Genomic DNA, 16146 nt, shown 5'->3' with positions numbered 1-16146 from the left:
TTCTTATCACATATTTGGTTCTCTAAAAGTATTTGTGCTGGTTTCCTTCAGAAAAAAGTTCTCAGTTGCTCTTCTTCGAAACAAACAGTTACTCGATATACCCTTTGATATGAAGTTATTTACTGGTAGAGCGTGTCGTATCGTCAAAGGTTTTGCATGTGGCTTCGTCTGTCAACTAAGTCAGTTTCATAGAAATCATTTCTTCCTTGTTCTGCTCCCTTTTGGCAGCTCTGATTGTTGTTGTTTGTTGATTGTTTGTCGCGTTTATCATGTCACTGAATTTGTCTACTTTCTTGATTCGCACAGACACTTGCTTGCTTAATTTCTAGATCCCTTTGGATACTGTTCAACATACACCGGGGCATCTATCGTAGTCGCTTCTTTCGTTCGCCAACTCAACTAATAATAGTCGATTTACCTCCAAGTCTTATCGCTAGACTTCACTGATTTGATATTTGTATACCCTCCACCATAGTATGGAGGGTATATTAATTTTGTCATTCCGTTTGTAACTCATCGAAATATTCATTTCCGACCTTATAAAGTATATATATTCTTGATCAGGGTAAAATTCTAAGACGATCTAGCCATGTCCGTCCGTCCGTGTGTTGTAATCACGCTTCTTCTGAAGGAATTGAGATAGGGTGGTGAAATTTGGCATAGGGTTGTCTTTTGTCTGCAGGCAGGTCAAGATTCGAAGATCCACGTTTAGGCATAGCTCCCATATAAGGGTACCCCCAATTTTCGGTATTTTGGGGTTCTTGACCGTGTTTTCAACCGAATTCGCTGAAATTTGGCACGTTGGGTTCTTATTGGGCCCTAAATGTCTCCACAAAAATTATGAGTATAGGTCCACTTTTTCTGGTAGCCTCCATATAACGGCACCTTCCAATTTTCAGTATTTTGGTGGTTTTGATCGTATTTTTACATCGAATTGGCTGTAATTTAGTATTTTGACTTCTTAATAGGTACTAAATATCTCCACAAAAAAATTATGAAATAGGTCAATTTTTTCGGGTAGCCCCCATATAAGGGTAGTCGTATATGGTAACAAATCGCCCTACCAAAAATTATTTATATTCGCCGCCTTTTTGGGGTTGTCCCCATATATCCCCCTTTTTTATATTAAAATAGTTATCTAATTTGTTCCGCGTTTTGGGTTTGGTTGTAAGAGTCTGTCGCAATCATTTAACCTGCGGAAGATATCGAGATAAAGTTAGAACGTAAGGTTCGATAGTGAACTATACATGAACTATGGCCCGCATTTAGGCCTAGCACCTGTGTGGGAGGTATCAGAGGGAGTATACCGATAGTCCACATTTTCGAACCTGAACTAAGTTTGGAAGAATAATAAGAAAGGTACAGGTTGGATGAAATCAACATTTCCTGGAACATGGTTCACTTTATGGTTTACATAATCGCGTTGTAGAAATGTTTTGTTGTTTTCCCTACATTTTCATTTCAACTACCTTTTAGCATATCTATGGTGGAGGGTATCCAAAGTTCGGTCCGACCGAACTTAACGCTTTACTTTTTACTTGTTAATATTTACTTTAATTACACACTTTAAGAGAATGGAATCATACTTAGGTAATATGCAATTTCAAAAACTCGTTGTGCTCTGTCATGAGCAATCACTTTAGGTCCAACATTAAATTGTTCGTCGAACAGTTAACAAATTAGTTGAAATAGTAATCATTACTTTGGGTTTCATTTGTCAAAATTAGTTGTAGCAAAATACATCATCATACTTGAATTAAACAAAATATTGCTCAAAACTGAGCTACCATAGATATTGCTGCATTTTATTCACAATGTAAATACTAACCTGGAATAAGACGCTATGTAGTCTAATTGGTGTTGCATTACGTTGTAGCGCTGCAAGGTGAGCGGGATATGTTAGATATGTTGTTCACATTTTCCGTAGCATACCAATTATTATTCCAATAATTGGCCACTCATTTGAGTCAATGGTAGAATCTTCTCTGCACTTCTTCTGGAGTCACATTCGCCTGGTTCGGTTTGTAGGAGTTCGCTCAGTTCGGATGCAGAGAGGACTTTCCAGTGTTACGGTCGTCGATGTGATCTCGACCTTGTTTACGCTACATTTGCTCAGCGCGACTCACTAAAGTCTTGTTTCTCACGAAACTAATTTACTTTACAAATAAAGGTTTGAAAATATCCACTAAACACTATTTCGCTTCTCTCTTTTTTACTTTTGCGTTTTTTTTTTGCTACTCGGTATCACTCCAAGTTGCAGGAACTTAATAAACAGTTTAGAAATACATATCCGTTCAATATTTCTTATCTAGAAATAACTTTACAGAATGAAAATGCAGGTACATATTATAAACAATTACAGAAAATCGATAACGAAAATAAGTACATTGTCGAAGATCAAATACAAATCTTGGATACAATAGCAGCATTATTAGAATCTGTTTATTTATATAAAGAGATTGATGGCAATAACCACAATCATTTAAATTTAGAAAATGACTTCTTAAAATGTATTTCTATGAAAACTTATTATTAATTTAAAAAATATATCATTACGCATTTTATCTCAGTCAATAAATCAAAGGAGGTCATCAACGACAGTTTCAACGGATTTTTTATTACTGCAGAATCGTTGTTAAGCCCGCACTATAGGGACTTAGGTGTTGACATGTACTGTGCAGTGAGAGGCTCTCCTAAAAGATCCAGTACACGATAGTACTCAGGAGCCAAAATAAAGCATGTAAATAGAAAATAAAACACTATAGTTTTATTAATAAAAGGTTCGACCAATACCGATATTTATTGATTGGTAACGATATTACCTTAAAACACAACGATATCTGCGGTGGCTTACAATAAAGCCTTGGTGATCACAACAATATGTTTGGCCAGTCAGGTTACAACGAAAGTTATACAAGTAATAATACAACGTTTGTTTACGCAAATATGCCAAATGGTGGAGCAACACCAAAATATAAACAAAAGTCCCTTGAAATCTGTCAGCCTCAGACTACTACAAGGATGTAATAGTGATAAGCAGACAGATTCCAATGGCTACTCCAGGCAATTTCAATTTTTTCTGAAGTCGTTCGGAAATGAAAGATGACTCAGAAGCGCCCGAGCAGGAAAACAAGCAAAATGTTTAACAATATTGACCATGGTTGTTGCCATTAGAACTGCCTTGTTCTGCGTGGCGTGAAATGTTTGTCGAATAGCAGTGTCCGTTGCGGGCGAACGAATTACAGCGGAAGAAGACGAACAACCATTATCATTTAAATTTCGTGGTCGAAAAACTGGTGCCGAAGACATTAAATTAGAATTTGTTTGAGTTACCATCTGACTCGGAGCGATCACAATAGAGCTATCTCTGTGCAATAGATTATAATGTCTCTGTTTGCACTTTCGACAAGTACGACTAGTAAAATTTTTGACTTCGTGTCCCCTACGAAGACCTTAAATCTATTGGTAGGTGTACAATTTAAGAACCGATAGCAATATGGACGAATAATGCAACAAGAATCATACGACGAGCGAGGTGTAGATGTTGCACATGGAGGAGAAACGGACATTTTTCTATTCTTCGAATGTTATACAGTATTAACATTTCTCATTTCATGCAAAAACAGAAGATTACGAATTCTCTCTGTTAAGAATACATCTAACTCTTTCCAAGAAGAAAGAGTCGATTTTGATTTAACGCTGCGACGACGATGGAATATGTAACAATACGTACGTATGTAAATTAAGAAATAGGTACCCATGAATGGGCTGTGCGTACGTATGTCACACGCGTTTATATGAATATATATTTGTATAGTTTTAAAGAAGAAAATATTCAAAACAATATGAACGCTATGAAAGGCGAATGAAAAGTAGTTTTTCGACTAATTTTACAACAACGAATTATTGAATTTAAACTATATTTAGAGAAAATTTGTCGAAAAAGGAAAACAAAAATTGTATAAGTTTGATACGTTCTGACTCAACTTCTCGAGCTCAGTCAATCACGTTTGCTGATTGACACCACGGGCATCTCCTCTGCAAGTTCCTTAGCGGAGACCGTAGAGTGCAGATGCCACCGAGCGGTGGTTGTTGCTGTTTTGCTCTCCTTGCTTGACCTTTTCTCCCATTGTAATATGTTAATGTAGTAGTAAACGACAACCGATCCTCAGCGATCACCGTAATCCTCTTTGATTGCACGAACCACAGCGTTCACTTGTCGTTTAACCTCCTTAGAGTTAACTGGTCGTCTAACCGTAGAAGTAACGTCTACGCGTTTTTAACAGGTCTCAGCGCCGCCACCATAAATTACAAGAGGTAATTTATTTGTTGTTTTAAGAAAAGAATACCACCAATAAACCAAGTCTTTTATTAAGATTATTAAACTAATCATTCTTGCGTTTTATTTCTTTTGAACTTTCTTTTCTTTACCATACGCCATTAACTGCTTGGGAGTTCTCTTGTTGTCGCCTGCACCCCGCTCCCTTGAGTTAATACATTGAACACCCCAACCACACACACACACCACCACGGCGAGGAGTAGACCAAACCCCTCGCCTCAACATTTGGTCGTATCGAGCCAGATAGAAGCAAGTCACCTAGTTGTTCTTGTTGCTGACGGAGAAATTATTTTAAATCACCTCTCATCTCATCACCACATCAACAAAACACCACACTAACACCAGGTACGTAAACTCAGATTTCGTCAAAATTGAGCTACCTCGTGTGTTAGTCTTTTTGTTTGTTAATTTCTAACAATATTAAATTTGGCATTGGTCAGCTTCCAATTATCCCTACGCGTGTGATTTCAATCGTTCGCCTATTCACCTAAATACAGTCCACATTTGTTGCTATTGTCTGTTGTAGTGATCATAAAAATCATTGTTGATCATTGGAGAACAAATCTTTGTTGTTGCTATTTTTGTTTGCTCTGAATTTCATATTTTTAATATCACCATAGCAACACACATCTCCTGTTCTCATTCGCTGTGTGATTTAAGTCATTTTAGTCGTCTTGTTGTTATTCCCCTCCTTTGTTATCCAAGTAAAGAAATTACATTCTAATATTTGCAATAACAACATAAAAAACTCTTCTCCTCCTATTTTTCGTTTGGTTTATTTGTTGTTGTATTATTCCCCAACCAAACGATTCTTTGCTGTTGTTATTCATTTATTCTAAATTTGCATTACCAAATATACAATAACAACAATCACCCTAACAGCCCACGATCACGTTGTTTGGTTTATTTGTTGTTTCGATCCATCACCAACCATTCTTCTGTTGTTATTATTGTTCTAACGTTGGTCAGTTCTCACTGCAGAATTTGCATTGTCATTTTGCAATAACAACACATGTGTATTCCACGCGCCAATTTCTAGCGTCACCTTGGTATAACAGAAAATATACCAACAATTGTTGTCGTGTGTTGTGTGAGTGCGTAGCTGCTTACGCATAGACATTTCGCTGCTAGCGTCGCTTGTGTTTTATTTGTCTCTGTTTGCACTTTCGACAAGTACGACTAGTAAAATTTTTGACTTCGTGTCCCCTACGAAGACCTTAAATCTATTGCATTACCAAATATACAATAACAACAATCACCCTAACAGCCCACGATCACGTTGTTTGGTTTATTTGTTGTTTCGATCCATCACCAACCAAACATTCTTCTGTTGTTATTATTGTTCTAACGTTGGTCAGTTCTCACTGCAGAATTTGCATTGTCATTTTGCAATAACAACACATGTGTATTCCACGCGCCTATTTCTAGCGTCACCTTGGTATAACAGAAAATATACCAACAATTGTTGTCGAATCCAACTCTCACTGTTGGATCGTTTCTCGCGTCGTGTGTTGTGTGAGTGCGTAGCTGCTTACGCATAGACATTTCGCTGCTAGCGTCGCTTGTGTTTTATTCCGTTTTGTGTGATATTCGTTATTCACCACACTACAGCACAGTGGTACCAAGCGGCAAGATTGTGAATTTTCAAAAACAATTATATTAAAATATATTTTCGAATTATTTTAAATAAATACTGATTGGTAGTAGGGGTTTTTAGATTGTTGGACATTTGCACCCTACATTCGGCAGCTATTGCACACAATCGAAGCATAAAAAGTGCTTGTGAAAAATATTATTTTTTTTAAATATTTCTCCCTTTTTTTGTTGTTTTCAATTAAAAGCATTGCAGATTAGTCATTTTGGAAGGCTTTCAGCATTTTTTGGACTTTTGCACCCAACACTTGGTAATTTCGTACATTATTCGGAGTAAGGAAATACTTGTTTTTCCTATTAGTTTGGCAAATTTTATTCATTGTAGTCGTGTTCTACTCCACAACTTTGTATATTTGAAATCTTGTTGTAGAATTATCTACATATTTTGGACATTTGCACCCTACAATCGGTTGTGGTTACATATACCCAAGCAAAATTACTTGCTAAAAATATTGTTTTGTGACAATTAAATCTATTGTGGTTGTGTTTCAACACATTAATTTTGCTCAGGGGATATATTATTGTTTTCTTTACTTTATTATTTGCATTCACCTCTTCAACTACACCCTACAATTGGTAGAAATGGTTTATTTTGAGGAAATTTGAAAAAAATACTTGTTTTTTGTGGTCTTTTTAAAGTAGTTTGGCATCGTGAAGAAATTCATCAAAATTGTCTTCACTTTGTACTGCTTTAATATAGACTTTGAAATATTTTAAAATTTTTGTCCATTTTGGGAGTTTTGCTGAATTATCTTTTGGGCTATAGCTATCTTTGTTGGATTTTAACTTTTATCCCCCAATAATTTGTTGGAGTTTTCATCTTGCGGCATTTTTATATATTACATACTGAGTTTCCTTTCCCCTTTACCTTGAAAAATGTTGATAACGCCTCTCATCCGCTTCAATAGAGCCACTGACATTGTCCTAAAAAGTGTGGAATTCTTTGACAGAATTCCAGAATCCGAGTATTCTGTATACAACCTCGAAATTCGCAATACAGAAATTCGAGAGTTATGGGACAAAGTAAAGTGCACCTATGCAAAACCTTGCGACATCTCAGAATGCACAGTGTGATATAATTGATGTCGTCGAGGAAAAATATAATACAGCATTTATTGCGTATTCTTGGTATCTATCCACCATAAACCGGCATCTCAATCGCCTTCAAAGTCTTGTGAGTAATTGTTCCCCTGCTATAGCTCAACCAATTTCACAATCTCAACCAGTTTCATCTCCACCGAGTTCACCATCTCCACCAAATTGTCACAATTATATGTCACCTATCACCTTGTCTCCACCTTCAACTTCGAATTCTGTGCAGTCCACCACTCCTATAATTGCTTGTGAATTTCAAAATTCTTCCACCACCAATGGCTACACAAATCCATCTGTCGATAAGCATAGTCTAGTTGTTCCACCTATCGACATTGAAGTTTTCTCGGGCGATTTCATATCTTGGCCCACTTTCCGGGATCTGTTCACCACCATATTTGTAAATAATTCTCAAATATCAGACATTGAACGTCTCTGTCACCTAATACAGAAGACCACCGGTGAGGCTCGTGAGATCGTTTCCAGATTTCCACTCACCAATTGTAGTTTCCCTTTAGCGTGGAAAGCTTTGTCTGATACGTATGACAATAAACGAATTGTGGTAAATTGTCATCTCAAATATTTGTTTGAAATCCCCTCCTTAGACTTTGAAACTATTTCTGGCCTTAAAACTATCCAACGAGGGATAAATAGTTGCCTTGCTGCAATGTCAGTCTACGACGTTACCACGGATCATTGGGATCCGATTGTTGTTTACATTTACTTGCAGCGATTGCCAAAATTGACTTTGACTCTTTGGGAGCAAAGTATAAAAACTAAATCGTCGTTGTCCTCTTGGATAGAATTAGACGCATTCCTCACAGAGAGGATACAAACATTGACTTGCTTAGAACACATCCTCTCCACCAAAAATATGTTGTCGTTGCCAAAGAAAATGACTTCTCCAATCTCCTCTAGAAAGTTGCCACATTCTAGTAGCGCTACTCCAAACTCAACCAAAAAATTGTTGTCGGCACATCATGCAAAATGTGTTACCCCACCTCAAGCTTTAAATTCACCCTCCAAAACTTCTTGCTCCATTTGTCCTAATCAGAGCCATTATCTTCGACTCTGCCCCCAGTTTCTAAAACTTTCGTTTGAGGACAAATTCTCGATTGTAAAGAAAAATAAATGTTGTGTAAATTGTTTGTCTCGTGGACATGTAGTCAAAACGTGCAATAGTAAACATAGTTGCACTACATGCAAGCAAAGGCACCACAGCCTTCTTCACGGCCACCAATTAATAAAGTTGCTGTTCCCTCCAATTCACCTCCGGCTTTTACAAAGGTCAAAAGTCGAGAACAGACTTTGTTGCCCCGTTCTTCGGAAAAACTTACTCCGGCTTTTACTAAAGTCAAAAGCCGAGCATCTAATTTGTCTCACCCTTCTTCGAATAAGAAAGTTGTAAATCCACCGATACCTCACCCCTCCCAAGATACCAATGTTCTCTTAGGAACAGCAGTAGTAAATATTGTTCAAAATGGAAAAACACACCCTGTTCGTTCTATTATTGATCCTTCTTCCAAGGTATCTGTTGTAAGCAAAAAACTTAAAAATGCACTTGGCATTTCTAGTAATTCGAAGAAAGAATCCAACCATGCTACACCAAGAGAAATGTGTTCTCTTAAGTTGTCTTCCCCCAAAAATTCGTCTAAAATTGTTGACGCAAAGGCATTTGTTCGGCCTAATGTCAAGGGGAAATTGTTTTCACATCCTCCTATTTCAACCTTGAAATCTAAAATTCCTTTAGATTTAGCTGACACCTTTGACGGCAGCCCAATAGATTTTCTACTTGGTGCTGATCTTTACCCCCAAATACTGGAAGCTGAACCACCAAAATTAGTTTTAAAATCGTTGCTGGCCCAAAAGTCTATATTCGGGTATATACTGACCGGTTCAGTTCCTGCCACCTAATCTCCCACCCATAATAGAAATCGATCACCTTATCCTATAAATATACAAATCACTCGTTTACAAAACTCGTGTCGTTTGCTAAATTTGTAACATGTACATTGAAGCTCACTTGAAATCTGAATCATTTTAATTGTTAATTGCTACTTTGGGGTCGTAGCAAGGGGGCCGGAATGTATAAGTTTGATACGTTCTGACTCAACTTCCTGAGCTCAGTCAATCACGTCTGCTGATTGACACCACGGGCATCTCCTCGGCAAGTTCCCTCAGCGGAGACCGTAGAGTGCAGATGCCAACGAGCGGTGGTTGTTGCTGTTTTGCTCTCCTTGCTTGACCTTTTCTCCCATTGGAATGTGTTAATGTAGTAGTAAACGACAACCGATCCTCAGCGATCACCGCAATCCTCTTTGATTGCACGAACCACAGCGTTCACTTGTCGTTTAACCTCCTTAGAGTTAACTGGTCGTCTAACCGTAGAAGTAACGTCTACGCGTTATTAACAGGTCTCAGCGCAGCCACCATAAATTACAAGAAGTAATTTATTTGTTGTTTTAAGAAAAGAATACCACCAATAAACCAAGTCTTTTATTAAGATTATTAAACTAATCATTCTTGCGTTTTATTTCTTTCGACCTTTCTTTTCTTTACCATACGCCATTAACTGCTTGGGAGTTCTGTTGTTGTCGCCTGCACCCCGCTCCCTTGAGTTAATACATTGAACACCCCAACCACACACACACCACCACGGCGAGGAGTAGACCAAACCCCTCGCCTCAACAAACATAAAACTATTATTTATTTGTAAGGTATTCCCGTTAATGAACTTTGACCGATTATAAAAAAGGGAATCCGCGACGCGTTGTGAAGACGGCCCCATAAACAAACGAAACACTTTGTGTGTGTATCTATTCGCATGTAAGTGACTGGCTGACAAACTAGTCAGAACAACAAAGCGACGATACGTATGTAAATTAAGAAATAGGTAGCCACGACTAGCTGTGCGTACGTATGTCACACGCGGTATTTGCCGCTCGATCTTACCTTGCCTTCATGCGGTTGCTAACCATTTTTATTCGATGGCGAACTGCATCGTGGACTTTACAAAAAGAGTTTTGAGTGTCTTCTTCTTGGTTCACATCGTCGTTTGGGGTAGCACCGAATATCAAATCGCCAGGTAGCTTTAATTCATTTCCGAACAGAACTTTGGCTGGGCTCCGGGATGTGGAATCATGAATGGCCTATCTATAAGCCAATCAAAACTTTGGAATATGCTCATCCCAGTCTCGTTGGCCACTGTCCACCACTTTCCGTAGATGTTCTTCCAGGGTACGATTGAATCTTTCCACCACGCCATCTGATTGTGGATGTAGGGGCGTCGTTCTGGTTTTCTTGATTCCGTAGGAGTCACACATTTCCTTGAAGATCGCTTATTCAAAGTTCCTACCTTGATCGGAATGAACCTCCGATGGAACACCATAGCGACAAATCCAATTTTTGCTGAACACATCCACAATTGTCCTGGCTTCTTGATTTGGGATAGCATAAACCTCTGGCCATTTGCTGAAGTAATCCATGACCACTAAGACATACCGGTTCCCAGAGTCACTTATTGGGAACGGTCCAGCTACATCCATTGCGATTCTTTCAAAAGGGGCTACCGAATTATACTGCTGCATGTAGCCTCGACTCTTCCGTGTTGGACCTCTTACGCACCTTTCACAATTGGCAATCCAGTCGGCAATGGATTTTTGACAGCCGACCTTGTAGAATCTCTGCTTTACCTTTTCAGCGGTTTTTGCTATGCCAAGATGTCCTCCACTTGGCCCATCGTGAAACTCCGACAAGACATCTCTTATTTTGAAGTCTGGGACGACGATCAAGTTCCGGTGAGCTTTACCGTCCTCACTTTCCCATTTGCGATATAAGCAACCATCTATTATAAGTAGACTGTCCCACTGGGCCCAATAGTATTTTAAAAGAGGGCTTTCGGAGGTAATTTCTTTGCGACTAGGTCGCTTGCCCGTTTCTATGGCCGAAATTATTTTGCCCAGAATGGGATCTTTTCGTTGTTCCGTCGACCAATCTTCACCCGACTCAAACTTCAATAGTCGGTCATCAACGATATTCTCTTTATTCTCAGCCTTTGAGCAAAGCCTGCATTCTACCTTGCATGGCCGACGAGACTGGGCATCAGCATTACCGTGTTTTCCGCCTTTTCTGTGCTCTGGAGCCTCTCAATCCAACGGGCTAGTTGACCTTCCGGATTCTTAAACTGCAGCACCCATTGGAGAACAACGTGGTTGGTCGTCAGCAGAAAATGCTGGCCATATAGGTATTTGTGGTAGTGTTTAACGCTCTCAAGGACATCAAGCTGCTCTCTCCTCGTCACACAGTAATTCCTCTCAGGCTTCGACAATGTCCGGCTGTAGTACCCGATGACTTTTTCCTGTCCGTCGATTTCCTGGGAAAGGACGCCACCGATGCCGCACGCACGTGCGTCTGTGTCCAGAGCAAACTTGCCGCCAGGTATAGGGTATGCCAAAATGGGGGCTCTACATAGCATGTCTTTGAGCTCTCTGAATGCCTCTTCTTGGTCGTTGCCACACTGAAACCTCTGGCCTGTTTGCGTCAAGCGGTGTAGACAGGCGGCGATGTTGGCAAAATTTGGGACAAATCGACGGTAGTAGGTGCAGAGACCCAGAAAGCTTCGCAGCTCATGGAGATTTCGGGCTGCGGCCAATCTCTGACGGCTTGAATTTTCTCCTTATCCGTCGATATGCCCTCCGGCGTCACGTGGTGCCGCAGAAACTTCACCTCTCGTTGGAAGAGACTGCACTTCTTTGGGTTTAACTTGAGGCCTGAAGACGAAAGCTGCTGTAGAACATCCTTTAAGTTCTTGATGTGTTCGTCGAAGTTGCGTCCCATGACTATGATGTCATTCAGGTATATGAGGCACGACTTCCACTGCAGCCCTTTTAACACACGCTCCATCAGCCTTTCAAATGTAGCCGGGACGGTGCAGAGTCCGAATGGCATGACATTGAACTGCCAGAGACCCCCATTAACGCCAAACGCTGTTTTCTCTTTATCTTTCTCGGCGATCTCTACTTGCCAGTACCCACTCTGCAGGTCGAGGGTGGAGAACCATGACGTCCCGGCTAATGTGTCCAATGTGTCGTCGATTCTTGGGAGCGGATAGCTGTCTTTCTTGGTGACATCATTCAACTTTCGGTAGTCCACACAAAATCGGGTGCTTCCGTCTTTCTTCTTAACCAAGACCACTGGGGAGCACCATAGACTTGACGATGGTTCTATTACACCACTCTTTTCCATTTCACTTATCAGCTTCTGGACCTCGTCTCTTTTTGCCAGGGGAACACTTCTTGGAGGCTGTTTAATGGGTCTCGCGTCTGCTGTATGGATTTCATGCTTCACCACTGATGTTCTTCCTTGGTGCTCTTTTGTCAACGCAAAGGTAGAGGCATATTTCCATAATAGCTGCTTAGCCTTGTTCCTCTCGGAAGGTGATAATTGGTGTGTCCACTCTTTTATGTAGCCGTCGAGGTGCTTCTTCTCCATGGCTGCTGGCTTTTCGGTGCTAGTTTCCAAATTAATTACAGCTTCAGCTGGTGTGCATTGTCCAACTTCGGAAAATTGGCAAATTTGCTCTTGCTTGTTTGACAGGTTCAAAACTCTAACAGGAATCAATCCGTCCTTGTTGTTTTTCACCAGGACATTCGCTATTAGGATGTTACTGTTTATTTTTTCTGCTGGTTCCACCACCCACAACTTCTCGGCTCCACAATCTCCATTCATTGGTAGCCATATTATTGCTTCGGCACAGGGCGGTATTATCTCTGGATGGTCCGTAGTCATACGCCTAATGGGTGTACTTTCATCGTAGCCCACGTTTAACGGAATTTCGACGTTAGACCAGGTCATCACACGCTCTTTCATATCCAGATTGATACCAAAGGCAATCATTGGCAATAGTTAGTCTCAGGGTAATCTTGCCGTGTACTGCCGCGGGCTCCCCCGTTGTTGTGCGCAGTCTGACTCCATAAAGTTGCGTTATTTTTCCCTTTACCAGAACTGATCTTATGATGGACTTTGATGCGCCAGTATCTAACGTCAGAACTAGCTTGTCACCATTGATGTACCCAGTTGTTGTTAGGTTGTCACTTTTCTGTTGTACTATTGCTATGGAGATTGTGGGGCCATCGTCGATGGGAGCCAGTTCATGCCCCGCTGGACTGGCTCGATTTAGTTTAACGGTGACTCATTGGTGGACTGTTGAGCCATTCTTTTACCATCTTTCGTTGGAGGTGGTGACAATGACCTGGATCGTTTGCGCTTAGCTCTGCATTCGCGCGCAATATGACCTGCTTTATCGCAGTTGTAGCATCTAATCCTGGGCTTGGTCATCCCTACTAACTTTGTTTCTTCTATTACCTGCCTCATGGCGTCCTTGATCGAGTTAACACTGTCTCGAACTGTAACTTGAAAACATTGAATGGCGTAGAGCCGTCGAATACAGGAGGTTTGATTTTTAGTGTGTTATCAGGAACTCGCACCGGACCACCTTTAATTTCCAGTTCCGACATTTTCTTCTCCAGATTCGTAAACCTGTGGTCGTGGGCCTGAAATTTCTCATCCACAGACAGAATCTTCTCGTCAACCGACTGCACTTTCTTGTCAAACTCTTTAATTTGGACCTCCACGGTTTCCACTCTCCTTCTAATAACTTCTGTAATGTTCTCGAATTTCTCGTTCATTCTACAATTCTCTGCCTTGAGTTCATCTAACTTTCTGGAATTCTGTTCGAACATTCGTCTCGTGTTTTCTACTAACTTTCTGGAATTTTCCTCAAACATTTTAGCCAGCATTTCTCTGAAATCGTCACCCCTGGCAGCTACTGACGAGACTTCCCCACCATTGGATTCGCCCATTTCCGATAAATCCACTTCATCCTTACTGTCAAACTCGTATGTATCGATGTTCATACCACGGCGCTCGAACTCATCCAACAGACGTTTTTGTAGTTCAGCCTTGTTGCCAGTAGAGGACAATTCCAATGTATTGAGCCCCTTCTTCAAGTCTTCCACTCGTAGATCCTTAAAGTTCATCGTAGTATTATCGTAATCCCACTTCTGACGCCAATTGTTACGTTCTTGGATTTTACTTAATCCCGTGTAGACGTTGTATTATTTCCCAATACAGTTCGTACTAAATAAAATGCGGGTTCTTTCTGATTACGAATATTACAATGATTTTATTGACACAACTTTACTTTGCACTTTACTTGACGGTTTAAATTCGCGATCTGATTCACAACTGACTCACTGCCTTGCCATTTCCCCTATTTATATGAGCCTTGCCTGTCGCTACAGAAGTTTCTAGGCGATCTGGTAACACCTAGAATACGAACAATCAACCAATGCAACAAACACATACAAACTTACATTGAGTGAACAATAACAACAGCACATATACAGGCGAGGGAGTAACAAAGAAAGAGGAATTAAGCGATCATCAATGATGACGTTTAACAAACGTCATAAATGAAAGAGGAAATAAAAGGAGGTACAAAAATCTATACAGTAGTTGTTGTTGTGAAGTTATTCGAATAAACTGCGTAGTAGAAATTTACGTTACAATTCAAACAAAAAATATAAACAATATTACCTTTTGCACAACGATATGTGCGTAGCCTATCTTGTCGTAGCATGGAAAACTGCCAAGGTAATAATACTATCTCAAAAGATAAAAACATAAGAAATGCCAAAATCTGCGAGCCATAGGTTTGCTGCCTTATATTATTAAAGTTTTTGGGACATCAACAAATCTTTCTTTATTGGAGCTTGTCTTATAGATTTAGAAAAAAACATTTATATATTTTTATATAGTATAAATATTTTACGTGAATAAATTTAAATAAACACAAAAATTATGTGTTTCCATTAGATCATAGTATATATAATAAACATTTTTACTGAAACCGTATATTATGGTATGAACTTACAATATTCCTACTAGCGTCAGCTTTTAAAGGATTTTCCGCTGCTAGCATAGCAGATGAAAACATTATGCAACATAGAATGAAATTGCCAAAGTTACTGTGATTACATAATCGATGACAGAATACGCGAAACCTAGAAAATATATGTTATTAATAGATTTGTCAATTGCCATTACGTAACCTTCACATTTAACTTATCATAAACAAAATTCAAGAAATTGTAATTTCAAAGCTTTAATGGCTCTGCATACATTAAATTGAAACAGCTCGTGTAGTAGAATTCTGAAAAAAATATACCATACAGGTTCGAAGGCATGTGCCACTGAAACAACTAAATTAATCACTAAATTGCTAATATTAACGAGAGAAAAAAGAACAAAAAACGACAATAGAGTTTTGCTGGAAAGGGCGGGGGTTTTGTCAAAAATGGATTGAGATCTGTCTAAACAAATCTGAAGAAACCCACTGTGGGCTTATAAAGACATCAACAATCGACTGTCCCATTGTTGTCGGTAATTCAATGCATATGGGTTACTTCCTGTTGATATGGTGAATGTTATATCCACTCGAACAGATTGTAGAATACTACTTGCACCAAAAAAATAAAAATATTCTTCGATAACAAACATATGGGTTGGTCCGGACATCAGCAGAAAAAAACAACCGAATCATATTATGCGTGTCCAAAAAAAAACATTTCCCGTATGTGAAGGATTGTTTCAAAGCAGTAATTGGACTGGAATCCAACAGTAAATGTTCGCAGTCAATTAGCACAGCGGAGTGGTTCCGAATAATAGAGGAAAATTTTGCTGTGTTATAAAAAAATGGCATTACATTACTTATGAAAATTGCAGGAAACTTCTGTTTGTGTTTTTTTTTTGCAAAAAAAAATATAAATATTTTCTGGGAGGAATATTCCAACAGCAAACTTAGAGAACTGGTGAGGATCTGTAGCGAGATCCGAAACTATAGTATTTTCTGGCTTACCCCTTGGTGGACAAAGGCCTTTTTTTGCCCGCTAATAAAATGTTGTGCTTATAGCAACATACACAGTCGAATTTCGTATGAGTGTTTTGCAGTAACACAGTACAAATTAAACATCAACACTACCGAATTTTGATTGATCGGCTG

The 16146-nt window shown here is 39.5% G+C and overlaps 1 long non-coding RNA gene across 1 annotated transcript in view; it reads right to left on the bottom strand.

Moving 5' to 3' along the window:
• LOC133327238 (uncharacterized) overlaps positions 1 to 15145 on the bottom strand; it is a 66259-nt gene extending 51114 nt beyond the window's left edge. Inside the window, exon 1 of the long non-coding RNA XR_009754221.1 lies at positions 15019 to 15145. This is a non-coding gene — a long non-coding RNA (uncharacterized LOC133327238). The remainder of the gene's footprint in view (positions 1 to 15018) is intronic.
• Between the last annotated feature and the right edge of the window lie 1001 nt (positions 15146 to 16146).

The sequence above is a fragment of the Musca vetustissima genome, unplaced genomic scaffold (genome assembly GCF_032173495.1).
Source record: "Musca vetustissima isolate MV318-11 ecotype Yass unplaced genomic scaffold, APGP_CSIRO_Mvet_v1 utg2261, whole genome shotgun sequence".
Taxonomy (NCBI): Eukaryota; Metazoa; Arthropoda; class Insecta; order Diptera; family Muscidae; genus Musca; species Musca vetustissima.
Note: the sequence above shows the minus strand (reverse complement) of the source record. Positions and strands in the feature narration are given on the sequence as shown.